Consider the following 9,593-nt stretch of genomic DNA (forward strand, 5'->3'; position numbering starts at 1 on the left):
TTTATTGTTGCTAGCACCATAAAAGAAAATCCTCTGGCACACAGACAGGGACACATTTTGTCATATTGGGTTTCAACGGACAGGAAGTGATTAGTTTGCATTATTGCTGTGCAGAAAAATAAACGGGAGATTTGGGAAAAGAGATGTCTTTTTGTTATCCACACTGGGCAAAACATGTCAGTGCAAAGTGAAAATGTCTCACTGAAATACAAAACCTAAAATGCTGTTTGAACAGAACACATTTTTCTCTGTCTTCATTCTGAGTCGTATATTTTCCTGTCTGTCCATACAGATGCCCTCGCTGTTTCAGAGGCAGTCCTGCTGTAGCAGTGCCCTTTCTTTGTTTGACGGCGCCGAAAAGGCTGCTGTCTGCCCTTCTAACATCAACCTTTGTGGGCAGTGTGTTCAACAGTGAGAGTATGAGGAGTCCGTCTAACCACAGAGGAGACGCGCTCAGCAGGGTGTGTGCAAAGTGGAGCTGAAGTGCAGTGAGTTCTTCTGCTAGAGTTTTGATAGAGAAAGCTACAGAAAAGTTGAAATTGAAAAGCTCAACCCAGTGACAGTTGATAAAGTGATTGTTCAAAACAGACCACAGCTTTGCCTGAATTTCATACAACCCACATGTATTACATTTGAAAGGTTGATACGCTCCTTGGTGAGTTCTTGAGGGGGCAGGATTAATTTCAGTTTTCTGCTTCAGAGGAGGGAAGAAACACCTCCTTCTCTTCAGAGGCTCTTTCAGCTCTGATAATTGCACCAAGCAGAAAAACCGTTTGAATAAAACATAGACTGGGGGGGATTATAGATGACTGGGGGGCAAAAGTTTGAGAGAACTGAGGGATCAATTAGGGATCAGTGTTTGTCTCTAATAGTGAAAAGGTTTGAGAAAGCACAATAAAAATATCAGTTTCAACCCTTTAAAGGGGGCAGGAGGGAAACTGCTGCGTCCGAATAAACATTAGGTTTGACAGTATTTGTGAAGCATAGGAGGAGCTGCTAAATAGATAGGCCTACAGCATGCACACTGGGCAGTTTTTTCATTAGAATAAAAAGACAAGGCACTAAAAGTACAATTTATTATCATTCTTTCTGTGAAATATACATGCACATACCATGTTAAAAATTATTTTTAATAATAACATTGGTCTAGGCTAATAACGTTTTTTAGTCCTGACAGAGTAACGCCAAGAGTCTACAGCCATGCTGTAGTGGTGCGTTGAACTAATGCTAACGTCGGAATTTAAAAAACCAACACAAAGAACGCGTAAGGTAATTGACATCCAGCTAAAATGAGGGAAATCTGGTGGATTTTGGCGGCACCAGAACAATCCCGGTAGTGAAAGGGCGTTATAGACTATTTAGTAAGTAATGTTCAGTGTTAGCATACTATGATTTACTAATAAGCACTACAAATCCATATATGGGGTATTTGGTCCTAAGCCAAAGTGTTGGACAAATTCAAATTTTGATCTGAGGATGGTGCTAGACTAAAGTTATAACAATTCATCCTGAGGGGTTGTAACACATTCATATGTGATAGAAAATGAATGGCAGTCCTTCCAATAGTTTAAAATCACGTAACTGTAACTCAGTATGACTGATCTCTCTCTCTCTCTCTCTTTCTCTCTCTCTTTCTCTGCCTGCCCTTCCATCTTGTCACATTCTCGAGCCAGCCATCATGTCAGGGAGAAAGCTTGAGTGTTAATTGGAAGCTCTCCCACAGGAACTCGTCTTCCGTGTCCTCTGTGTTTATCGGCTAATGTGAATGCCATGACTCTCTTGGATCCGTAGCTACTCCTGAATAATCAACGTACTTAGTATTCCTTTCAGACTCTTGTGACCTGTTGTGCGTGAATGACACTTAAGTGTTCAAAAAATGAAACCCCATCTGACACAACTGGATTTATTGTAGGCACAGACACACTTTTGTTTTTCCGATGGTTCCTCTTTTACATGCAGGGTTAAATGAAACCAGCTTTGATGTAAGCCATTTACCGACACCTGTAGTGTATTATTGTTTTTGAAAAACGATCCTCTACGGATAATCATGGATATTAAATAGTTGGTAAAGGAATAATTTAACATTTTTTTGAAATACACTTTCTTGTCGAGAGTTACGTGACAGATTGATACCACTACCGATATGTTGTAATATCTAAGCGTTTTTTTCCTAAAATGTTTAACTATTCTTTTATATGAGCATATTCAGTAAAGGCTGATCCAGACAATAGTATCATACTGACAAGCGCAAGATTAATATTTTAGACTCAACTCATTGTAAGATGACAGTACACACAATTGGTGTTTTGCCCAGACACTCATCAATCAAGCTCCTCTGCTTGCCTTAGAGGTGTGATTTGCATTTAAGTTATTATAACAGTTGAAAAGTTGCATTCATTTCATGCTACAAAGATGTAACTTACTTTACAAATATATCATGCAGGCCCAGAGGTCATATTTCTGAAGCTGAAAAGTGACATCTTTGCACACATGAATTACACCAAAGAGTTGAGCTTGAGATCATGTGCGCTCATGAAATTGCTTTTGTCTAATTTGATTTTGTAGAAGATAGTGTCACAAGAAGCTGATTCTCCTCATGAGAATTTTTCATTTGTTTTGATATTATGTTTGATGGAGATTAAACACAGCCTGGTGTGTCTGAGTGATATTGAGTTTCAACTTAGAAATGTTATTATCCTCAACCTGTTGTGGATTCAAACAACATGAATCAATGGCATTTATCAAACAGACCCATTTTTAAATATGCGCTACACACCACTGGTATTTTCACTTTACCAGCATGATGTCAGTATTCATAGACTAAATATATAAATGGCTAAACATGTTTAAATTGCAATAGATTACCTTATATAGATGAATACAATAATAATTCAAAATGTAAGTTGCTGCAGCTGTAATTTACACAAAGACTGACTCAACAGCCATTTGATTACTGTCATAGACTCAACCTTAAACAATCAGACAATCATCGTTCAGGATGTGAAGACAGGGTTTCTCACCACGGGACGCCGTTCACAGCCGGATTAAAATGGAAAGCAGAGTCAGATATGGAGTCTGTTGAGAAGAAATGTTACCCACCTTTAAGTGATCACTGATAATCCTTACAGAAAATAGCATAACAGCTTGATTTAAAAAAACACACACACACACACACAAAATGTGTCCAGTGAAGACCCTTAGCTTCAGCTCATTCATCTTCCAGATCTTCCTTCTTTATGTCTTTTTCTATTATTATTATTATTATTATTATTATTATTATTATTATTATTATTATTATTTTCTGTTCGGTTCAAGTGTGTTTTTATAGCATTTCCTCTCTTTTAAACATGAAAGCGTGCAACGTCAGGAAATGACATTGCACCCCGGCCATCTTTTTTGTTGCAATGCACATGCTCTGTGTCAGTCACAGTTTATAGAATAGCAACATCATGTTCTTTGTATTTATTTGTACAATGAACATTGTATTGTATGGCTTAATAATTGCCCACATTTATTCATTTTAGGAGGCTGTCTCACACTTCTTGTTTGCTTTCAGATTCAAAATATAAGAGAGACAAACAGAAAAAAACAGTGAGGCTTTCACACGCATCCAACCACTAGGTCCAACCTCCTGCCACTCCGCTTCCAACTCCCCTGTATTTATCTTTTTTTAACATCACTGAGGTTATTTTTCAGGGCTGTTGTATTTTGCCAATACAAAAATCTCTCTGGGAATGAATACCATGTAGTTTTGATACAGAAGCATTGTTGATGTAAGCAGCGGTAGCACAAAACACAAACTCAAAAATTAAGCTTTTGAAGTTTTCTTTATAGATAGCATTATTATGCTTCTAATGTTTTAGAAAAATTACATTAAAAAAAAGCCTTTGGCCTTCATCTTGTGAACGGTGTCAATGTTAGCTTTCTAGAACAGAACCAGTTGGCTGTTTGGACAGTAATAACACCTAAAGACGAGATGAAAAACTAATCACTGCTAATACATTTACTTCTTCTAATGATTATAGCCAAAAACCTGGCGGCTTTAATAATGTAATATCAGGCTATCTGTCCCAAGCTCCCAAAGCTCATACATCAAAGAAATAATCTATTCACCTTCTCAGACGCCACAGACCTCCAAACAGGAACTCTCTCACACATTAAATACACTCACACACACACACACATTTGGCAAAACAAACATGTTAAATGCACAGGAAGCTTCAGTGAATCTGAATTTTGGAATCCTTTGAAAATGAAAAAGATAAAATGCTGATTTCATTGTAGGAACAGGTGTTGTTGCGTGACACGTCATTAATCAATCAAAACTTAACAATGAACTCCTGACTCTGGTGGTCGTGACCTTTAACCTCACCCACAAACGTGCATTTCAGAGAGACTGATGAGGGTTGAACCTGCATGAACCCAAAACTGGGTTAAACTGCTGAGCCAAAACTAATATAACACGTCTCCTGACATGACTCATATTCTGAGAAGAGGCTGAAGCAACCTGCAGACGCAACAAGACAGTGTATTTATTTTGGAGAAAGATGTTTTCTGATGTATAACAAAAATTAAAGGGCAAGTCTTATCTTATAATTGTCAACAAATACCATCAAAAAAGACCAATTAATTCAACAATAAATTGATCCCCCAGTATTCACTGTGTAGCCAAAACCTGATTTAGCTCATTCGTCTGAGCCATAAAGCTCCATAGTTGTCTATAAGCTATGAACCACACTGTTGCACTGTGTTCCTTCATTTCAAAGAACATGGGTACTGTGGTTTATTTTGATTGAATTTCACATAAACCATGCTGATGCTATAAATACTCACTAAAGCATCAAACCTGTGGCTAAAAATGATTCCCGACAAATACCTAATTTACTTCACACTCCATTTAGCTCTGTTTTGGTCTTCTAGTAAAAAATATCTAGCTTTGTAGCTGCTGAATGCCTTGTTGTGTTTACCAGCTAGTTGCTAACTGTAATAATCTGCTGTTTGGTGCTAGAAAGTGGGTTTTTATAGTTTTTTTACTGGAAGAAATGCAATATGAGCAAACCAAAACCATAAAGCTACAGTAAGGTGAAGTGCAGAGTTGTATGATAATTCTTCTATAAGAGTCATTTGATCCATTGATTGTTTAAAAATATAGATTATAGTGAATTTCATCTGAAATGAAGAACAATATAAATGCTAAGATTTCTACTTTCTGGTTTCCTAAGAAGTTGATACTGAAATGTTTGGATATATTTCTATGCAAGCAAGTTTTTTTTAAAACCAATGAGTCACCATGACCTTAAAAAGCCACATGGACTAATAAAATGGCAAGCATAATACATTTTTGTGTCACTCTCATGTATCCCTCAAAAGAAGTACTGGCAACTGGCACACAGCATCAATAAGCAAAGAAAAAGCAATCTAGCCTGAAGGGTTGCAAAAATCCTGACATGTTGATAGACCCACATAATAACAGTACCTGAACACGACACATTCATCCACTGCTTTTCAAATATCATCAAACCAACTGAGGATGACTTTTCTTCTTTTGTCCCATCTCAGAGTCTCTGCACAGTTTAACACACAAATATCCACACAAAGAAGCACACAGACACACACACACACACACCGGTGTAAGCCAGGTGACCTTGTACAGCAGTGTCGCCATGGTGATGCACCAAAATTATTTACAAAGAAACGGTACATCTTTTATAATCGCTCATCTTTTAAATCAGAAATGAGAGTAATAATTGTTCTTGTCACAGAGGAAACGTTCTCTGCAGGGCTTGACTGTTATTACTCGAGGGTTGGACGAAAAAATAACAGCTGATAGGGCTGCAAGAAACAAACTAATCAGTGAAAGGAAAGAAAAACTAAGATTTTAAAGTAGCCCATAAATATATTTACTCCATTAGGCAAAAGTCACTGCAGACACATTACAGCTTAGAGCAAGGTGAGAATAGTGAGAAAAAAAAGTTTGAAGTTATTTTATTTTATACTCAATACTGATATGTTCTGCAATACTGTGCTGGCTGAGTGAGTAATATCCACAGATGATGAGAGGTTTAGCCCACATACGTGTAAGCCTGAAGTCAATTAAGCCACAAGCTGTGAAGTGATAAGAAGTGGGGGGGTTATAGGTATAAAGTGAAGGAATCTACTCTGTTCGCCAAGTTGAGCCTGGTGGCTGGCTGCCAGCAGGGTTGTTTATGCTCTGTGGCCATCAATCTATTTTCCAGCCCAGATGGCTGTGATCGCTGTAGGAGGGGGAGTTATGAGCTCTACCTGACAAGGATTATAATCAAATCTGTCTTTAGCCGACAAAACCGGCTTCTTTACAGACACTTTACTGATGTCGTCATATATTATACTATAGTCAATATCAGCTCATGTCCAAATGATGACCCTGAAATACACCAGGATGTGTGAAAATGACAATAATAAACAATAAGCAATCTTACAGTTGTGCAATTGTCAGTGCTGCAATAAATAAGGCACAACAACACACAATGGTTTGTGTTCAAAGTATTCCCTTAAAAATGTGTCAAGCCAAGAGCCCCCCACAATGCTCCTGGTTTATCTTTCAACATTGATGAGTTTGTGGACAACAACAAAATTGCATAAAGGCTCATTACAATTTCCTTGAAACTTTCCTGGAAATGACTACATGTAACTTGGAATCAGTTATAAGTTAAAGAAAACCGATTTCCCAAGTTTGTCACTATGTTTTCTCTATATAACTAATACTTCATTATATTTTGCTACCTTCAAGAAATTATTGTTTATTTAAAATCCCCACACAAAAAAAACATTTCCCAAAATTTTAACTTACACTTACATGACACTCACTTGCATTTATAGAAGGTAATTCTGGTTTAAAGACCACTAACCTCACATGAGTCACACACTGCTTTTACACAGTGAGAAAAAAACCTATCACCAGTAAGATTTCTTGCAGTGGTGGTTGTTCTGTGATGGCGTACCAGATACTTTCCCGACTTGGTTTGGATGTATATAACTTGCACAAGACTACAGTGTCATGTCACAGCAGTTGAATGTCACTGGGAGTTGAAATGTCATCTGCAACTGATGTTCATCTTTGACCCCAGCCTTTTATTAAAAAGGTCTCGGCATACAGTTGCCCTGACACTTTATTCAACCTCCTGTAGCTTTGCTGTATTGCCCAGACTGTGCTTGAATGCCATGTTTATAGATTATTGGATCAAATGATTTTCTCATAATTGAGTGCACAATAAATATTAATGTATCCGTTTAACAGAAACGATTTTTTTGCATGAAAGTGGGGAGGCAGTAATAGCAAGTTCAAGGGAGGACAACAAATATTAAAAGATTGAGAAGAAAAGGTTTTATCAGATGAAGCTTTTTTTTCTGTCATGAATCAATTTTGGTTGTCCTCTAATGAGTTCACACACAACCCACATCTGACCAACAGTCAGTACTAATGCCTCATGTGCTATAAGGAAAAACACTTGCCAACATACATCAAGAAAGAACCAAGTCAAACTGCTCTTTACTGCTTACCACAAATACATTTAGACTGATTGACAATGTGTAACATATTTTAAATATTTAGCTGTCCCTGCAACATGCAAGCAAATGCATGTCTGCACCAGAACCAAGGCATACTTTTCACCCTTGTGTGACAAACCTTTTCGTTGCATGGGACCTCCTCTCACTGCAGTGAAAGCATTGAGCGAGATTTAAAGAATGTCATGTATGGACTTATGTTATACCTCCGAACTGACCAAGAAACATAAGAAAACAAATCTCAAACCAATTCCAACTCTTTGTTCTTTGTTCTAACGTCAGCTTAATTGTGGTGGGTTCTTTTCATCTTGTGATAAAGCTAAAAGCTTAAAGTATCTCTGTGATGAAAGACTTTCCGCTGGGACCTGAGCTCACTCTGAGATTGTTTGCTCGATCCATTTGCCAGTAATGGGTGAATAAACATGGTGGAGCGAGTAGATGAATGGATAAGTACTATGCGTTGGGTATGAATAATTTTCATGGGCGGGCTCGGTAGGAATCCAGCTCAAACTGCGATACCTGAAAATGATGCAAAAAATAAGCATTAACTAGCCACTGTGCTGCACACTTCCTTTTTAATAAGCTACTATAACCTTTTTCATTCAGTATTTTGGAAAGAAAGAAAGCCATTCCACATTGCATCTCTCCATTCAAATGGCAACACCAGCAATATACTGAAGAATTAAACCAACAATGCAACATTTAAAATACTTAATTTTGTAAGGATTAAAAGCAGCTATAGTCAATATTTTATATAAACATTGGATACAGATGCCCTGCAGAGCATCTTTCAGCTCATAGTTTTGGTTTTGGTTTCTTTCCTGTTTTGGATCTCTCTTCCTTCTCTCATACATCAGCATTTTTGGATGCAGCAGGCACATGTTTTCAGTAAATAAAGCTTTGACAACTTTCCTAGCAACAAATGGCATACAAAGTTATAGACACGTTGGTGAACATAGTGAAGCAGCTAAAGCTACCTCAGGAGGTGGTGGATACCAAATCAGAGCTAAAAAGGGAGCAATTATTGGACTTCATCAAGTGGCCAGAAGCATGACTTGCTCCATATCTGCTGGTTATCAACATAGGCAAAAAAGCCATATAAATAAAAACACTGCTTATTTCCAAAACCACTACTGTAAGTAAATAAGATGTGTATAAAAGTAATGACAAGGTGAGCAGCTCAAAATAAATTAAATTTCACAACTCTTCTTCCTCATAACAGATGGGATTACCGATGACCGTTGGTCTCATGGCAGTCAGGTCCATTCAGGGTTCTTGTCAGTCTCTGCAGCTCTACAGCTGGGTGTAGCGCAAATGAATTATCATCTGGCTCTGAATCAGGCACTGCAAGGTGATTCCAGATGAGGTGCTTGCTATTCTGGGTTTCCGCAGGGCTACACTACTGTAGGTACCAAATCACTCTTCCTCCTGAAAACCATGAGAAATAACAGAGAGAAACAGATCATCTGAGTTGTGATTTGAAGCTCTGCTGCCTGAGTAATTCATCTGTGCCTGTAGCGGTCATTTGCATAGTGTTTGCACAAGTGAGCACTCACTGAACCACCTGCTAAATATTTGTGATTACCACTGTGTCTGGCTGAGATAAAAGAAACGGTCTTTACATGACTAAATGGTGCATGAAGGAGATTCTACCCACTGACCGTTATGGTGGGAGTCTTTCTATTCTGTAAAAAGAAAATCCACCACAGTCTGCAACGGAAATTCATGCATTGCAGCTAATCAACTTGCTTAATTGTTCATCAGAAATAAAAAGAAGTGCATTGAATTACACTGACATTTTAAATGTATTTAGTCTGTCATTTTATACTGGGATTTGTGGTGTTTTGATAGAGACAGTTAAAAGAAATTCAGTCACAGAAGGCAATAAGTCACAACTTTTTCCTCTTCTCTGCTGTGCTGTGAGGAAGCTGTTCCCTCTACTGTTCCCTGCAAAGAAAATCTTTCCTTAAAAAATTTGATGCAGTAGACAAAGATGATGGGAAACTCCCACGCTTTTTATTTGTCTGATGTTGTTTCGTGGGTGGGGA

The 9,593-nt window shown here is 37.8% G+C and overlaps 1 protein-coding gene across 1 annotated transcript in view; it reads left to right on the plus strand.

Moving 5' to 3' along the window:
• The window catches only part of LOC116669887 (gamma-aminobutyric acid receptor subunit rho-1), a 32,158-nt gene extending 23,704 nt beyond the window's left edge, over positions 1 to 8,454 (plus strand). The window contains exon 12 of the transcript XR_004326903.1: positions 8,444 to 8,454. The gene's annotated coding sequence lies outside the window, so the exon portion shown is untranslated. The remainder of the gene's footprint in view (positions 1 to 8,443) is intronic.
• The last annotated feature ends 1,139 nt before the right edge of the window (positions 8,455 to 9,593 follow it).

The sequence above is a fragment of the Etheostoma spectabile genome, chromosome 20, assembly GCF_008692095.1.
Source record: "Etheostoma spectabile isolate EspeVRDwgs_2016 chromosome 20, UIUC_Espe_1.0, whole genome shotgun sequence".
Lineage (NCBI taxonomy): Eukaryota > Metazoa > Chordata > Actinopteri > Perciformes > Percidae > Etheostoma > Etheostoma spectabile.